This window comes from Amblyomma mixtum, chromosome 1 (genome assembly GCF_055824585.1).
Source record: "Amblyomma mixtum isolate Tamu chromosome 1, ASM5582458v1, whole genome shotgun sequence".
NCBI classification, from domain to species: Eukaryota; Metazoa; Arthropoda; class Arachnida; order Ixodida; family Ixodidae; genus Amblyomma; species Amblyomma mixtum.
In genome coordinates this window covers 8,442,123-8,458,780 of record NC_143012.1, presented here as the reverse complement: position 1 = coordinate 8,458,780, position 16,658 = coordinate 8,442,123, and the positions used below count along the sequence as shown (strand labels likewise).

The window sequence follows — 16,658 nt, the reverse complement described above, 5'->3', positions numbered from 1 at the left end:
TGTTTCGGTCCGCTCTTCGCTGCGCTGTCGGCGTCGGAAACGACTGCGCGCCAGCGTGTCCGAAAGGAAAAGCAAACGCCTCTTTTGACGCTGTCAGTCGAACGTGGTTCCTCCTCGCTTGGCGAAGCGGGGAATTCCAGCGCGGTTAACTGCGAAGCAAGCAGCGGAGGTTGTGGCGCCGGGGGTTCGGCCGGGTTGTCTCTCATTGCAAGCAGGGTAGGGGGGAGCTGAGCCAAAACGGATGGCACCCCACAGTGGTTTTGTTTGGCAATATCGGGGGCACCGCCCCCCTCGGACAGGAGGGGCGTTGGCATCGCTGCTGTTGCTTTCTGGGTGACATGTGCAGCCAAGTGTCACCGGAACCGTACTACGGCCAGGAAGAGAAAAATAAACAAAAATGGGGAATGTGCCAAAAGCGGACACTGCTCGTGAAAACAAAGAATGGCCTCAGCTAGGCTTTCGGGAGGCGAAAATGAAACAATGGCAAAGTAAGCAGGAACTACTGTAGACGAGTGAAGACGCGAGCCACAACTGGAGTTGTGGCGGGTTTTTGAGGCCAGCGCACTTAAGCGACCGCAGCTCACCAATGCAGCTGCGGAAGTTTGCACACCATGGAAGCAGTGAAGGATGGGCAGAAAAAAAAGATGAAACAAATACTTCTCTGTGCATTACTACGCCGTACACAAATACGTTTTAGTGCGTGAACACTACTAGACGCATTTTCCAATTTCGGGCATACATGTACGTCCGTGCATGAAGCCAACTTCGCGGCAGGCCTTTACGCGAAGGACCTTAGGGTGAAATGAAGGCCTTTATTGTAAATGCCTTCCGGGACCGGGCACGACAGCGAGTGCGGCACGGCATCGAGTGCGGCACGACAGCGCGGAGTAGGCGTGCACCGTTTACAACACTCCCCTGTCATCGTTAAAGCCTGAAACGTTTCCTCCGTGCATGTCCTCAGCGCCAATCGAATTCAAACCGCTCATCTGAGCACTCCGTTCTAGTGTATCAGTTTAAAAATCACCCTTTCGCAACCACACGAGGCCTTGAAGCGCCGAGCTTGGGAAAACAATTCGAACCCACGTCGGTCGCGCTACTGCGTGGAAAAAGAAAGAGAGAGAGAGAGAGCAATCGAGTAATAAGCGGCCGGACGCGCTGCGCCCACTGGCCACAAGATCGATGAAACACAGGCACGCAACAACATGGCTCCTGATGAGCAGATAGCCGCAAGTAATGCGCAGTTGCCCGAGACCTGACCGTGACGAGAGCCGTCGCGAATGGGAGTCCTCCCGCGAAAATTCAAGGCCTCCACCACGAAAACCGCTATGGGGCACGACGCCTCTCATTGTTCCGGAGCACGCTTCTTCGATTAAGGGTCGGTACAGGTTAATGAAAACAATTTTCTAGCCAGATCAAAAACAACGCTCGAGAGAGAGGAATCGAAGACGACCTCACTGCTGACTGCGCAGCGCTGACAGTTCACGGCGGTTCCAGGTGATCAGTGCCTAACGGGACTAGCGTATTCCAAAGGAGGTCGAGAGTCTCTGGGAATAGGAGCGCGCAGAGCCATTAATGAGCTGAACGCAGCAGAGACGACGGAAGTCACACACGGCCAGAACATATTTCTGTCCAAACTAATAACTGCGATAAGTATAATAACGCCTAAACGCTCAGAAGAATAGCAAGGTCGACTGACTACGCTAACTAGAAAACCAACACTAGCGATTAATTGCACTATAATCGGATGAGACTCCAACTTTCTGGGCCATTCGCAAGCCGCTGGCATGTGCAAGGCTACTGACAGCGAGGCCACGATGAGAGGCCGACGCCACTGGCTAAAAGGCCTCCTTTGAGGGACATTTGTCCATTCATTCTCGAGTTGTACCAGACTACAATTACCCTAACTTAACAAGGACGACCAACCCCTTTGAAACAGCTCTTCTGGAAGCGTACTGAGCGCGAAGGTGCTGATGCTCGGGGCTGAGCAGATAAATTCTTGCGAAAGTAAAAAAAAAAAAAGTTTTATAGTATGAAAACATGAAGAGGACAAAGAATGAAGTCAACACAGCGAGGGCTCGTGCCGACCAGGCTCGCGCTGGAGGCCGCGTTCTCGTTGGATTGAGCTGGATCAGCCTTGCGCCTGTATGAAACTGATGATGATGATAGGCTACTACAGCGGCGGTATGCACGGGGAGCTCTATATGGCGTGATGCCTCGCATGATTATGCACACACACGCGCGCACAGGCACGGAAAAAAAAAAGGACTCACACGCCGTCGCTCGTCACCGCAAACACGTGAAATGGGGCGTGCGGTGGTGTCTCAAGACCAGCGGAGCAGCAGGCCGTTGTCCCCCTCGTCGAGCCGCTGTTCTCGGGCGAACCCCGGGTCCATTGTGTGGCGAGCTCGAGTGCGTCGCCGCTGCACCCGTCTCGTGCTTGTCGGGCGTCTGTGCCGGACGGCGGCCGAGTCCGGTATACGCTCGCTGGGAGGGGCCGCGGGCAGAGATGGACGAAGGAGAGCTTTCGGAGCAGTGCGTTCGTTTGGAACCATTGTTCCCACCGGCTGCCGATGTGGACGTGTCTTTGTCTTCGTCTTCGTCTTCCTCCCTTTTGTGGCGGACTCTTCGAGCGACAGCTCTTGCCCCCCATTCACTGGAGGCGCCGCCTATAGCAACCGCGGCTCGCCGTCTTCCATTATATCTTCTATATATGTGTACCCTTGAAAGTTGGGTTTCGCGTAGGCTCGAAGCGACCAGTATCTGCAGACTGCTGGGAACTGAGGTTGGTTGACCCGTCAGTGTCAGGGCGCGCGGCCTGCTTTGTTCGAGAACAGTTTCCAGCGGACCAAACCCTCGGTCACTGCCGACAGAGTGATTTAGTATATGTGTTTTCCCGCTGGTACACTGAATGGAGAGGAACGCGCTTTGAGTTCGCGAAGACAGACCACTAACCGTGGGGTCGGCTGGAATCAGCTGGCTTGCAGCCAACAATCCAGCCAACGCGAACAAACGGAAATGACGCACCTCTAACGATGAAACAGCGAAGAACCGGAAGCGACACAGTCACGGGTAATACCCATGCCGCAAGCGTACAAGAAATTATTTTATACGCGTAGTGCCTCAAGATTGTTAACGCCGCTTTTTTTTTTTTCTGGCGACGTACGAGGCGTCCAAATCTAACCTAATTAAACGGCTTGACGGTGGCAATAAATAAAGAAAGCAAGTGAAGTTTATTATGAAGCTGCGACAATTTATTCATTATCACATGCATAACCGTGACGGCGATATTGTATGCACCTCTAATTAAATTACGGTGGACATATCGCCATTGTTTTCATCCAGTAAGCTGAAAAACGAGCCAGAGAACCACTTGTTACCAAACTAACATCCAGACTATAGGTGTCGTAGCGCATAACCAAAATAAATAAGAAAACGATGGAATTTTAGTTATCAGTCTGGTTGTTATAACGTTCGCACCGTCTGGAATGGTGTCCGTTAATTTCCGCTCGGGGAAAAAGAGGTCAGAGAGAAAGAAAAGAAGAAGGCTCAAGCTGCAAAGCTCCAACTCCAGGTCACTCCACCTGAGGCCAAAAACAACAACAACATGGCACGAAAGGGCGTTCAATTCTACCTTTGGAGTAACGTTCGTTTCCTCACCAATGCGCGGCAATGCACGAGCAGTACTATGTGTCGGCGCACATACAAAGTTTTGCGGGTGCCTTCATCGTAATAAGCCCGGTGTTCGGAGTATCGGTGATCGGCGCGTGCCTGGCGAGAGCCGGTGTGACCGAGCCATTACTAAAATGACAGCGTTTGAGGAATACCAGCCCCCGCACATGCGGCCTATATGACTTACGCACCTTACTCAGCGCCGCGTGAAGACTGCAGCAGCTGCGATTCCCGTAAGCGCGGTCTTCTTTTCTCGCACACGCACAAAGCGCGCGAGGAATTCGGCTCAGCCCGAGTGGCTGTGCCGTGTCGAGCCGTCAGATATCGAGGCGCTTTTGGCCACGATCACGGAAATTTTTGGGGTCCCGCACGAGAGCACGGGCACGCGTAAGCAGTAAATTGTTTCCGGGTGTCGCTGCAGATTTTATTCGCGTGAGCTCGTTGCACGCCGATTGTCGCTGCTGCTCGGGGTAGACGGCGCCAAAGGAACCGCAATTCTCGGAACAGTGGGAGTGCTCAATGCTTCGTAGAATACCGCGTGCCAAAGCTGTAATGCGGACTATGAGCTGCCACACGAACGTTAGCTATGGCGCTATTTTGGTCACGCTGATCTTACGCCGCTAAAATCAATTCATCACCGTCGTGATACGTTGCACATGGTGAAAGTGTGGCGGTCTCTAGATGATAGCGCTCATCATAATCTCAGCGCACATAAAAAGCACACCACGCGCTCAACTTTACCACACGAACGACTTCGGCTCATGCGGAATCTTAGCCCACACAGAACATCCAGAATTACAGTAAATGCAAAAGTTTGTGTGCAAGGATACTTTTTCCTTTCGCCTGCATCGAAATTCCGCTAACCCGAACCCTCTAACTGGCCAAAGAAAGAAAGAAAGAAAGAAAGAAAGAAAGAAAGAAGGAAGGAAGGAAAGAAAGAAAGAAAGAAAGAAAGAAGGAAAGAAAGAAAGAAAGAAAGAAAGAAGGAAAGAAAGAAAGAAAGAAAGAAAGAAAGAAGGAAAGAAAGAAAGAAGGAAAGAAAGAAAGAAAGAAAGAAAGAAAGAAAGAAAGAAAGAAAGAAAGAAAGAAAGAAAGAAAGAAAGAAAGAAAGAAAGAAAGAAAGGAAGAAAGAAAGAAAGAAAGAAAGAAAGAAAGAAAGAAAGAAAGAAAGAAAGGTTCCTGTCATCCTTACTGCGTATACGGCGAAGACATATGCTTCGCCTCGAACTCTAACGACGGTGTTTAAACCTCATACTCAATCCAAGGTGCGCAGTGCGTTTTATGTGACTTCAGGAGGGGCGGCGTCGAAAATACGCACAATTTACGAGCTGCTGTCCAAGTGGGCATGTGTATGTATACTGCACTTCGTTAAAGACAAGCCGTTAGCAAATTCTCCGCACTGTCCCCTAGCGATTCATAAAAAAGACCAGGATGCAGCGTTCCGCTGAGCGCTGCATCGAGGAACCCCGCAGAAAAAGAAAAAAGCTTAATCTTAGGTTTCAAAACAGCACCAAGCGTCCAACGTGAGTAAGTCTGCAACTTCCCGGACTAGGTTTAGATTCCCCGTGCTTCGTAGAGGCGAAGACTACAGGCAATCGAAAGGGAAGACACAGCATCACGTGCTGCTTTGAAGAAGTGGAACAAGACCTGACCGTCACGGCCGCGTCGTTTATTCCGAGAACGAGACAGGAAAGCGCGGAAAAACCGGGCTGTGATGCGTAGGCGGCACATCCTTCATTTAGAATCTCAAACTAGCCCTCGAATCATTTTGAATTTTTCTCGAGCTAGAGAAGGGCCTCTTTGGACTAACGCAGAAAGTATCAGCGAAACTGAAAGATGCCGTGTTTTCCTTCGACAACGGAAGAACCCTATACTGCGGCGATGTGCATGCCTGGAGACGCACAGCGCCTCTAGGTCAGGCCACGTGGTTCGTACGGAATCGTCCGCGTTCAAATTTCTCGAATGTGGAAGGACCTGGATGCAGTACCACTGCAGAGCTTAAGCATTCCAAGAGTGACACAGTTCAGAAGCGAACTCCATAGACTGTACGCATTTACAAAGGCTGTATATTGAGTAAGTTCATTCTATTGTGGCATTTCTCTCGCGTTGCCGACAACTTGCGCGGTCTAGACAGTGCTACAAACCGATTCGTCGATTGTGAGTTCCTCTAAATATTTCCGGTTGCATGCTCTCGAATAGCTACTACTACACACACGTGCCTGATTCACGCCCTTCAAAACAACTGCCCACACAGCCATTTTGCTGTCCCGAACATGCGCACTATGGGCAGCTTCAGCATGACCGTAGCAAAACGCGTGCAAGTTTCGCTCAGAGCATTTCGTGCTCTGCTCGCCAGACTGTGTTACGGCGCTGCTGTCAGCACGACAGGCTTCACTGCAAGCTGCCTCCAGACAACCGGATGCGCCGTCGCATCTGCGTCAAAAACACCCACAATCCGTGCTCTCTTCTTGAGAAAAACATTGACAGACGCGGTAATAGGCAAGTGCACCAGCAAGGACGTTGTCGGCTGTAGCCCGAACGAACCCGCGAACCCTGTAGTGTAGAAACCCATCTACGGATATATCGCTCGCATGCAGGGACGACGACGGAGCAATCAGTCACTGCCTTTCATCGCCAACGACTTCCCGCGGAGAGCATAGCACAGCTGCCAGGCGAGGACGAAAAAAAAAATACAAAAAAGAAATACAACGCTCAGACGGCCACCGGTGCACAAACTCAATGGAGAGCAATATACAAAAGAAGGGTTAAAGAAAGTGCAAACGAATAAGCAATCAGCCTGCGACGCGCTGTGCGCTGCTAATCACCGGGGATCCCGAAGGACGCCCCCGCGCGCTCGCGAAATGCGTGTCAAGCGCGCCTAGCCAAAATCGGTGTCAAGATCATTATACGCGGCACACACAGACACACTACACCGAGAGCACGAAAAACACAGAGCCACCCCCCCTCCGAGCCTGGCACACGGTGCATATAGCAGCAGAAACGAGCGCCAAAGAGCGTGTGTGGGGCTAGCTCCCCCTCTGACTATACCCTACTCTAACAACTCTTCGAGCATACGAAAGGGGGCACGGCTCGTCGTTAGAGACGATACGATCGACGGCACGGTCCGAAAACAATAAGCACCACCGCCTTGCGGCGTGAAGGAACTCGATAGCCCTCTATATGGCGCGAGCTGCCGGATGATTTCTGAACGAACAACGACGAGCTCGTTCGTATATGGACGTATGCCTGCTCGCGGTGATAGTGTTTACGTAACGACCCCTGAGCCAGATCGTTCGAACGGCTATCGACGATCGGTTGTGCATACAGAGCCAGCTGGAAACGAAGACGGGAGGAGGGTGGGCAGATCGCTTTCGAAAGTGCGCGCCGCGTATACGGCGCCGGGTAGCAAAGGCATAGGCGGAGCTAGCATATATAAATTGCTTGAGAACGCGACTACCTCGCAATAAAGGAAGGTTCCTGCGTACTCTGTTTTTCTTTTATTTTATTTTCCTGACGCGCAAGCTGCGCAGTTAATAAAATGCGCGGAATAAAACACGGATCACAAATGTCTCGTCACGGCTCGACAATTCTGCAAGGGATGCCCGAAAGAGGACTAGAGGGCTGAGAAGGCTTCTTAATAAAGGGTAATAACTTATAATCAGTACCCACTCTCTAAATTGACGTTATTTACTCTATATCCTAAGGAAGAAGAAAAAACGGGGCGAAATGAAAAAAATCTGGGCCAAACATGCAGGAATAAAACGTAGCCCAATTGAACCAGATCCGGAAACGAACACAGTTGAGTATAGCAATGGCGAAAGATCTCTAATTGTTTGTGTACAGTACAAGGTACTATAATAGGAGAAAAAGAAGGCCGGGGCGAGGGGTGGAAGGGTGTACACATTAAAAAAGCAGAGGAAATTGACTGGAATAGCATAGCGTTCACTATCTGGGTACATGAGTGAAAACAAGATGCCCAGAAAGGAAGGAAGAAACTGAAAGCAACAGCGTAGTTTTGCACGCACCGACGGAAAAGTGCTATACAATCGCGTTTTTTTTTCTTCTTTCAGGCGAGCTACAAACTGCACCAACGAACAAAGACCGTATGAATCAGTGTCCTGAATATTCAGTTGATAACGTTATTCGACGCAAAAAACAAACAAACAACACACAAACAAGGCATCTCAAAGCAGGAACTCCGTTACGCCGGCCTATATGCTCGCCAAGCGAGCGCCTATAGACTTCGAGAGCGCGTTATTTCGCCTTCTCACAACGAGTCTGCGCCGTACGTGCACACACGCAAAGCGGCAAGCCGTACGCTTTTCACTACAGACGAGGCAGGAAAATAACTCACACGGATATGAAACATTCCCACGCAACGACGCGTTTCAAAAGCGCCGCTTTTCTATACGTTGAATTCAAGGAGGACTAGCAGGGGAGAGGCGCTCAGGCAACGTCCAAAGCGAGCGTTTCATATGAGTTACGATACGGCGGCAGCGCCAACGAAGCGTTAGTGAAGGTGTACAGCTACAGCGCCTACACTTATACCATCGTATCCCGTAGTCAGCTTGTTTACAGAGTCTTCCGGCAAGGCACACGTGTAGGCACTATGCAGCCGTGCGAACGAAGTCGGCATGCACAGCCGGGAAAGTGTCAGTCAGTCAGCAGCCGTCGATAGCAACGCGACGACGCGCGTCCTGGATGCTCAAGTAGGCGAAGAAGGGAGTTCAAGGATGGCGGACCCCCGCTGTGCGTGCGATGACGTCTTCGCCGCTGTCGAACGGGCTGTTTGAAGTAGTGGCGTGTGTACACGCGCAACGTGTAGGTTCGTGAGAAGGGCTCGCGTACTGCATCGACGGAAAACCAGCCGGATGATTTCGCGGTATACCAGTGCAACAGCGGTGAAACTAAAGAAACAAGAAAGAGAAGCAATGAAAAGTTCCGTGTAAAACGAATCTGAATTTTTTCTAAGGAAAAAAAACGAAGTTTTGCTGACCAGAAGCCCACAACGTTGATCGATCGCTCGATCCACTGATTGATAGAGAGATTAATGATTGACTTGTATATTAACTGATGCATTAATTGATTGCTTAACTTATGGATTAGTTCATGAATTCACTGACAGTCTGACTGCTCGATTGACTAACTGAATTATTGAATCAAAAACGAATGAACTTGTAGATGCGCTGCGAAAAATCAAGTTTATGAACGGAAGGCACAGAAAAATACGAATAAATTGACTGGATGATTACCTGAACGCCATCAAAACCAGAGGCACAAAAATTCGGCACAAATTCACTAAATATATACGAGAAAGTACCGCGCGTAATGCATTGCAGGCGACGCAAGCTTAGCTTACTGGCGTGCACGAATTCACAGCGATAATTCACATCGACGCGAATCACTTCCCCGCCGAATATGAGGCGCAGAGAGCCAAATTCAACGTCACGGCGACAAAATTACTGAGAGAGAGGCTTCATTCAATCCAGGTCAACGGTTTCGTCATAAATCGAGCGGATGGTCTTAAGCACGAGTAAGAGCATTAGGCTGTCCACTTTGGTCGAGCAATAAATACTCCCCCCCCCCCCCCCCCACCTCTCTCTAGCTTTCACATACAACCAGCTCCTTCACAACGTCATCTAGACCTGCACAAAGTAACAGTAAACCGCTTATTCATCAATAGAATAAAATGGCTGCTGAGGATACCAGGTAGAACGACGGACGACGGTCATTAACGGATACGTGACTGACATTGAAATTCCGGGACAGAGTAAGCAGCGAGCGCATGAAGAAAACAGCCGAGAAACTGGGCACGCAGGACTGCGGGGCTATTAACGAGTATTTATCTGCGCCGATCTATCGCACAATTACGGCGATGACAGCTACCGTACGAACTGTGGCCCTGAGTTGTAGACGAACGGCGATTCTAAGCGTAATTCCGTCGAAAAGGTACGCACCGCCGCCAGATCGAGGCTGTTTGAGATAACGTTGCCATTGCACACAACCAATACACGCGGCAGCGTCCAGCCTGCAAACAGATATATTTGTCGATTTTCACAAAACGGAGCAATACCCTGCAGACTAAGGGGTACTCCGGATTCCGTACTTCTGGAGCTCCGCATTAACTACGAACGCTTGGAGTTTTTAATCACGGGCACGTATGTGATAATAATACGGCGGTTCTCTTATTTACCCACCAACAAATTGCGGCTGCCGCGGTCGGTTCGAAACCGCGACGACGCGGTCATAGCACAACGCCACAGCCACTGAATCACCGCGGTGGGTCGATAGTCTACAAAGAGCAGAGGTCTCTCGCAAATTTGCTTCGCCTTAACTCGAGCGTAAAGCTATAACGAAGAAGTCGAATGCTACGCTCAGACGATTACAGTCAGGTTTTTTTTTTTTCAATACGAGCGAGCTCAACTACACATTGTAAAGGTCTATATAGATAAGTGGATTCCTTGAGTAGAAAGGCACATATAAGGCATTATTCAGCACTACAGACGACAGGCTCGACCTACTACGGGGGGCCGAAGATGCAAAGACGGACTACGGACAAAGAGGGGGTGCTGACATCGGAATATCAACGCGCACGATTCAGGCCGGTATATATATCTTGTGTGTAGGAGAGTGAAGAAAACTTCAAGAAGTGTTCACTGTCCCGCAAAGAAGAAAAGGGAGCAGCCGGCGTAGCCCAAAGACGTGAACATGATATACGACTAAAAGTACCCACGGTCGTTGTTGTTGTTGTTTACCTCAATAAACATGACAGTCGGGCGCGCGTCCTTAGCTTTACCACCGTAGTAATTGCCGTTATAAGCAGCAGCAGAGTTTAATATGCAACAGGACAATGATCTCAAATTATTCTTATTCTGCTACTCCACCCGACGTCTATTGTTTTTAGATTACGAGAAAAATATAGGCAAGGTTGACCGCGACCCACTTTTAAATATTAAAGAAAAAGACACCACGCTGAGTCGATGTCATGACCCCCATCGTAATAGGCATCAGCAGCAACGTCATAACCGTCGTGTGAGCCTTCTATTTTCAAGCACGATTTGGGCACCCGTCTGAACGGCTAAAAGCAACCTACGCAGCTACGGCGTCAGCTCCCGGGAACGTTGGCCCCGTGCAAGCAGTAGGCTGATGAGGCTGCGCACGCGAGCAGCTTCTTTATATGCCTGCAATTGCTTTCCCCGTAACACTCCTTTCAATGTCCCCGACACTCGATGGTGAGCGGCTTCTTTCACTGCGGGGGCGAATCTAGTGGACGCGTTTCGCGAATGAGTTTGACGGAGCTTACGCTGAGGACAGCGCTTAAACGGAGCCCTTGGCTCGCGATAAATACAGGTTGCTGTTGAACTATGGCCGAAATCGAAAAGCGAAGCGCGAGAAAATGGAGTCTGAAGGTCGAGGTCGACTTCAGGCCCGCTTTCAAACGCGCTTTTCGAAAAGCGAGCAGATGGTTCAGGGAGTCGCGGTCGATGCCCATGAGCGGCTTCCAAACGACAACCCCCCCCCTTTACAGCGCTTTTCGCTCCCCAAAGAAGACAAAAGCGATGAAAAAGAGGACAGCAGAAACAGTACCAGACTAAGTAAGAAGACCACAATGCTCGACACGCGATACTATTACTGCTACTGCTAAACGTACTATTACTACTACCGGTCGTCCCGATGTTACAGCGAACAAAATTAATCCCGAAAAAAGCCTAGCTGGTACAGAAGGTGAGAAAGAACTGAATGAACATAAGATACGCGCAGGCTTCAGAAGACACCTGGTGTTCCAAAGAAGCGCGGTATTGTTCGTGCCCCATGCGATGAACCGGACGGAAAGCTCACGCGCACACCAGGTCGTCCGATCTAAAAACAGTATCTCCGATAACAGGTCACGAGAATCAGCACTAAGCGGCTTATCATCGTGGCAATACGGCGGCAGGCAAGAGGTGGAATTTCCGGCAGCAACGACTCGCGAAAAACAAAGGAAGGAGGCACGAAGCCCAAACAGCTCAAACAAAGATGCACGCACAATGCACGCCTGATCCAACAATAGGAAAGGAACGAAAAGGAAAGAGCCGTTCAGTTTGCTCACCTGCACTCGGGCGGCGCAAAATCTACACTGGAGCCAAGCCACGGAAAGCAAGCAAGGTATCCCGGAGGATTACAGGGACCACGCACAATCCGCGACGAAAACCAGCCTCACGTTTGCACGCAGAGCAACCGGTCATGAACACAGCGAACGTTTTCGTTACCGCGGCAGATGTAGCACGTCCGATATCAGTCCTTGTCATCCAGGTTTTCAACGAACACGCACACACAAAGAGGGACACAGGGGTGTCGCGTAGGCGCCCGGTCATTCGGACACAGCAGCATCCAATAATAACGCACTCTATGGTCTGGCTACAGCTTGAGAGCAGCGCATCGACGAAATAATAAAGAATGAAATACGAAGCCAAGCCCACAGATGGGTCATTAGGGCTCAACGTCGTTTCACGCGAGGCCCCCCTTTTTTTGCGGCTGCCATGCCGCTCACACTGAGAGTGGGCTATATTGATTTGTGACCTCTCCAACAGCCCTCCCCTCCCGCCTCACAGGCAGCTTATACAGCACGGCGGCGCGACGCCAGAAATAAGGACTCGCGCGCCTTTCTTTCCACGACCGGACACGATTCGACAAAGTGCGCGCCGCGCGCACTGAAAGCCCTTTCCGGTGAGAGCCCATTCGTTGTGGTCGGCGCTTGCGCAGCTGCAGGCGAAAAACAAAAAAGTATAAAAAATAAAGCGGAGTTCGCAAGAAAGTGTAAGGCTGTGATCGTTATTATTGTTATTACCGCCGCGGTTGACGTACAGTTACTCCTTCGCCCTAACCGCAACAAAGAAGGAAGGAAAGAAATAACGATGGGAAGAAATGAAAGAACAGCGGCACGCGCAGCTGAATACCACGAGGATGCGAGCAGCTGCAGCGGAGCGGCGACAATTCGGGGCTCACGGAAACGCCCGTGCAGTAAGCGTGCCCCGCGCGAGCCCATAATGCATTCGCGCGCAATTAAGGACGACTCATGTATATGCGCGGACACGCACAAACACAGGGTCGCGCCGTTGCATACATGCAGTGAGCATCATGATTTCAGTCGAGAGAGGAAACTGGCGACGCTTTGGTTGCACAACTACTATGTTGCGTTCTCCTGCGCGGATCAATTGTAGGGGTGGGGTTAAAAAAAAAAAGTTGAAGAAGCGGACGCAGTGCGCAAGGGCATAATGGCCCCATGCGCGCTTTGTGATACAGCGGGGGAACAGAACGCAGAGGAAGAATCCCGGCTCCGTTGTATGGGTCACGAACGCGAGGCGGCCTGGTGATAACAAGTACTATCGGCAGCAAAAGTCTGCGGGACGCGAGTTTTCGGAAGAAAATTTATTACAGCTCTACCTCGCGACCAAATCGCCTGGTATTATTACCAGAGGAAGGAACACGTATGTTTCTTGACATCTTCATACTTTTCAGCGACTCGCTTGGGACAACTGCGGCGGAATAAATTTTTTTCCACATGCCCACGTCCCGTAAACTTTTGCTGCCGATAGTACATCCGCAGCGCGCGCGTTGCGGCCCGCCAGCAGTGCTATAGTATGGAGTCGACGCCGCAGCACTGTGCACGAGGATAACTGCGTTGACGAGTCGATCAACTGACTACGCTGTGTGACTGCGGGCCAATTTTTCTGAACGCATCGGCGCACGCTCGATACGCCTCTCAGTATAGAGCCGATGCAAGCTTTCGAGTGTACCCCTGGAACTGGGCGACGCAGGTATTGTTAGAGCTTCGTGTCTGGAGCCTGACATTGGTATGCAGCAGCTGCATAGCTTCCCTAAGTTCAATGCCGCGCGGAGGTCTTTCCCGTTGTTCTGTAATTACTCCTCTCATTGGTTAGTCTCTCCAACAATGTCAAAACAATGGCGTTATCTAATCTTCTTGTCTGACTCTGCCACCACTGGTTACGTTGTCGTTTCCCCGGTATCTTCTTGGTTAAGCCAGGTGACCACCGGTTATCTTTCAGGTCAGTTCACTCGAGATATTATCGGTCGCACGACACAAGTATGACACAGTCCATCTACAAGTGCATGTTCCCTGTGGCAGCCGCCTACAGAACTGTAGAGGTTAACACGTATAAGGAAGCTAAACCACGACTGCTCAGAGTCAGATTCCTCGCCCGGCGGCACAGGCAAATTACATATGTTTTCGGGCTGGAGATACTCATAGGGCGCATCGAGCACGGAAATAATGATGCGAAACTAAGAAACGAACGTGGGATGAGGGTATCGGGATAATAAAGCCGTCAGATAAGGAGAGACCACGGCTGCGAATGCGCTAACGGAGCAAGTTACAACGGAAGACAAATGCACGGATGATGACATAGCATAGAATGAGCCCCATAGAACATTAGACAAAAGTCCCTGCTTTGTGTTCGAAGTGTTCAAAAGATCTCAGCCCAAAAACTCATCCAACAAGTCGATGGCTTCGCATTTCGCATTCAGGCCTCACGCATATGCCTATGAGCGTGTCCGAGAACTAGGCAAGTAGCGCTTGCTTCAAAAGCCGTCGCGCGCGCCTAAACGCATCATAACCAGACACAGCCCGACTACATCACAAGTAAGACTAGCCTACTAGTCTTTTAGACTACTGATCTTCACTTAACTTTGTCTCGCGCCAGCTGCGGCCAAACTTTCTAATTTTATGCCTAAAACACATACCTGATAATAAATGCCGGGCGACGAGTTTACCTCGCAAGGTATTTCCCAGGGCGCATCACACGCTAGTCTCCTTGAACACTGGTACGTAGAGATCAAGACGAAAGCCCCCGGTTCCTTCGGAGGCGATGATGAAAGATTCTCACCGAGAAGCAACACCGTAATCCGCAGACAGTGCGTTCCTTCCCCCAAGAAAGGAGCGGCGCCCGGAGCGAAGAATGCCGGCCTGTCTGCCGGCCACGCCGCGTGGACTGGCTACGAGACCGGGCTCAGACGGGCCCACATGATGCGACCAGGAGACCGGGGGAATCCCATCGGTTTGGAAGAACAACGACCGCGCCGGAGGGGGTGATGCATTACGAAACGCTCTCTACTCTACATCACAACAGGCCGGGAATGGAAAGCAAGGGACGGTGGGGCAGGGAGGGGGTGGCAGTGCGCGGGAAGAGGGGGAGGAGGAAGCGACGAGGGCGAGAGGGAAAGCCGGCGGCGGCATCTGCCTGGAATGGGCGGGGCCAACGTGCCACCGTGTTCACGGCGTGCGCAAACAATCGAAGCGGCACTGCAACAATAACAAAACAAAGGAGGCACGAAACAAAAGCGGAGAGGAACGGCGCTTGACCGAAGCCACGTCCAGACTAAGACGATCGCGAGAGGAAAAGGATGAGAAAGCGGAGGAGAGAGGGAGTGTGTGTGTTCACAGCCGCATAAACGCGGAGTCGAAATAAAAAGGGTTGGAGGGAAAAAAAACAACGACGTATATAACCACTCCCGAGAGTCGGCGAGCTCCGCCCTTCCGCGGGACTAGGAAGAACCGAGACCATCCAGGGCCGGTCGTGTCTGAGAAGATGAAACAGTCGGAAAGCGGGGAAAACAAAAAAAAAAAGAAAAGTGCACACAAGTCACCCCCCCCCCCACCCCCCCCCCCCCCCCCGGAGAGGTTAACGGACGAGAAAGCGAGACGCAAGAGCTATCGATGCCAGGGTATTAGTGCGGTTTAATGACAGACGATGCAGGCGGGCCCACGTGACCGTCTGAGCGAAGCTTCCCAGCGTGTCTGTAAGCGTTTCCTTCTCTCCTGCACGGCGGCGGAACGAAGAAGAGAGAGAGAGAGGTCTTCGTAGCGTGAGCGAAGAAGAAAAACAAAGCCGCCGGTTCACGCGTTCGAAGGAGCTGCCCCGACCGATGGCAAGCAGCAGCATCGGGACCGAACAAGAATTTTTTTTGTTCTATCGGCTTTCTCAGAAAGAATGCCAGCGTGAAGACAAGGGGGAGAGCCCCGCCGGCAAACGGATAGAACGGACGCAAAGGTTGCGCGCCGGAGGTAATAGCTATACATACCGGGAACAAATCGCCGAGCGCTTTTCTCCTGAGATCGAAGGAAGGGGGATCGCTTCACTCAGGTCGCAGTAGCTGCCTTCGGGGGAAGTGAGAGCGCGCAAGTTCAGTTTCGCCCCAGGGTCGTTGTTTGCAACCGGTGTGCGAAAGTCTCTATATATGCCGCGCCGCGATTAGCGGCTGCGTACTGCAGGTCGTGACACTTCTCGGTACGTACAGGCATCGGTAACATAAAGGGAAACATGAGCATTCAGCCAATAATTACTCCTTCATTATAAATGACAAGCAGACTTTCTTTTTAATGTGTAAGCCTTACTTGACTCATGCGTGGCGTCCGCGGAAAGTGTGTACAGAAAGTGTCAACCAAAAGTGTGGACACTTACCCGAGTTACTCGGTAATAACTCGGATAAGTCGGAGGAGCGCCGCGCAAGCTGCAGTCAACAGCAGGAAGCTCAGGTAAGTTCGGAGGAGCGTGACGCTAGCTGCGCGAGAAGTTGCTCGGGAAGAGCAGCATGGGTCGCACAGTTCCTACCGGTGGCTGTGATAGAAACAGCCACCTGCCAGTGCAGTGGCGCATCGGTTAACCGCCGCGCCACTGCACTGGTAGTGGTATGAGGACTCGCCGCCATCTACGAATGCTAAGTAGAGAGAGTGGTGGTTAAATAGAGACTGACCAATCTGCATATGGCATTAACGCACGGAGCTCCGAATGGAGCACAAAAACGCACAAACGGAATCAGCAGTACTGTAAACTGTTTTCGCATTCATAGCACGTAGCCACACCTAAGAGCCCCCGGTAGCTTTTGCCTTTTCCCGAATGATTTTCTTCCTTCCGGGCAAATGATGCCCGCGAGAAAATTCAAACTTAATGCAGGAATGAGAACACTTCTACTTCATGCTGTACTTCTAATTG

The 16,658-nt window shown here is 51.0% G+C and overlaps 1 protein-coding gene across 7 annotated transcripts in view; it reads right to left on the bottom strand.

The window, feature by feature from the left end:
- The window catches only part of LOC149365404 (uncharacterized), a 220,182-nt gene that overhangs the window by 11,917 nt on the left and 191,607 nt on the right, over positions 1–16,658 (bottom strand). The gene's annotated exons all lie outside the window — the stretch shown is intronic.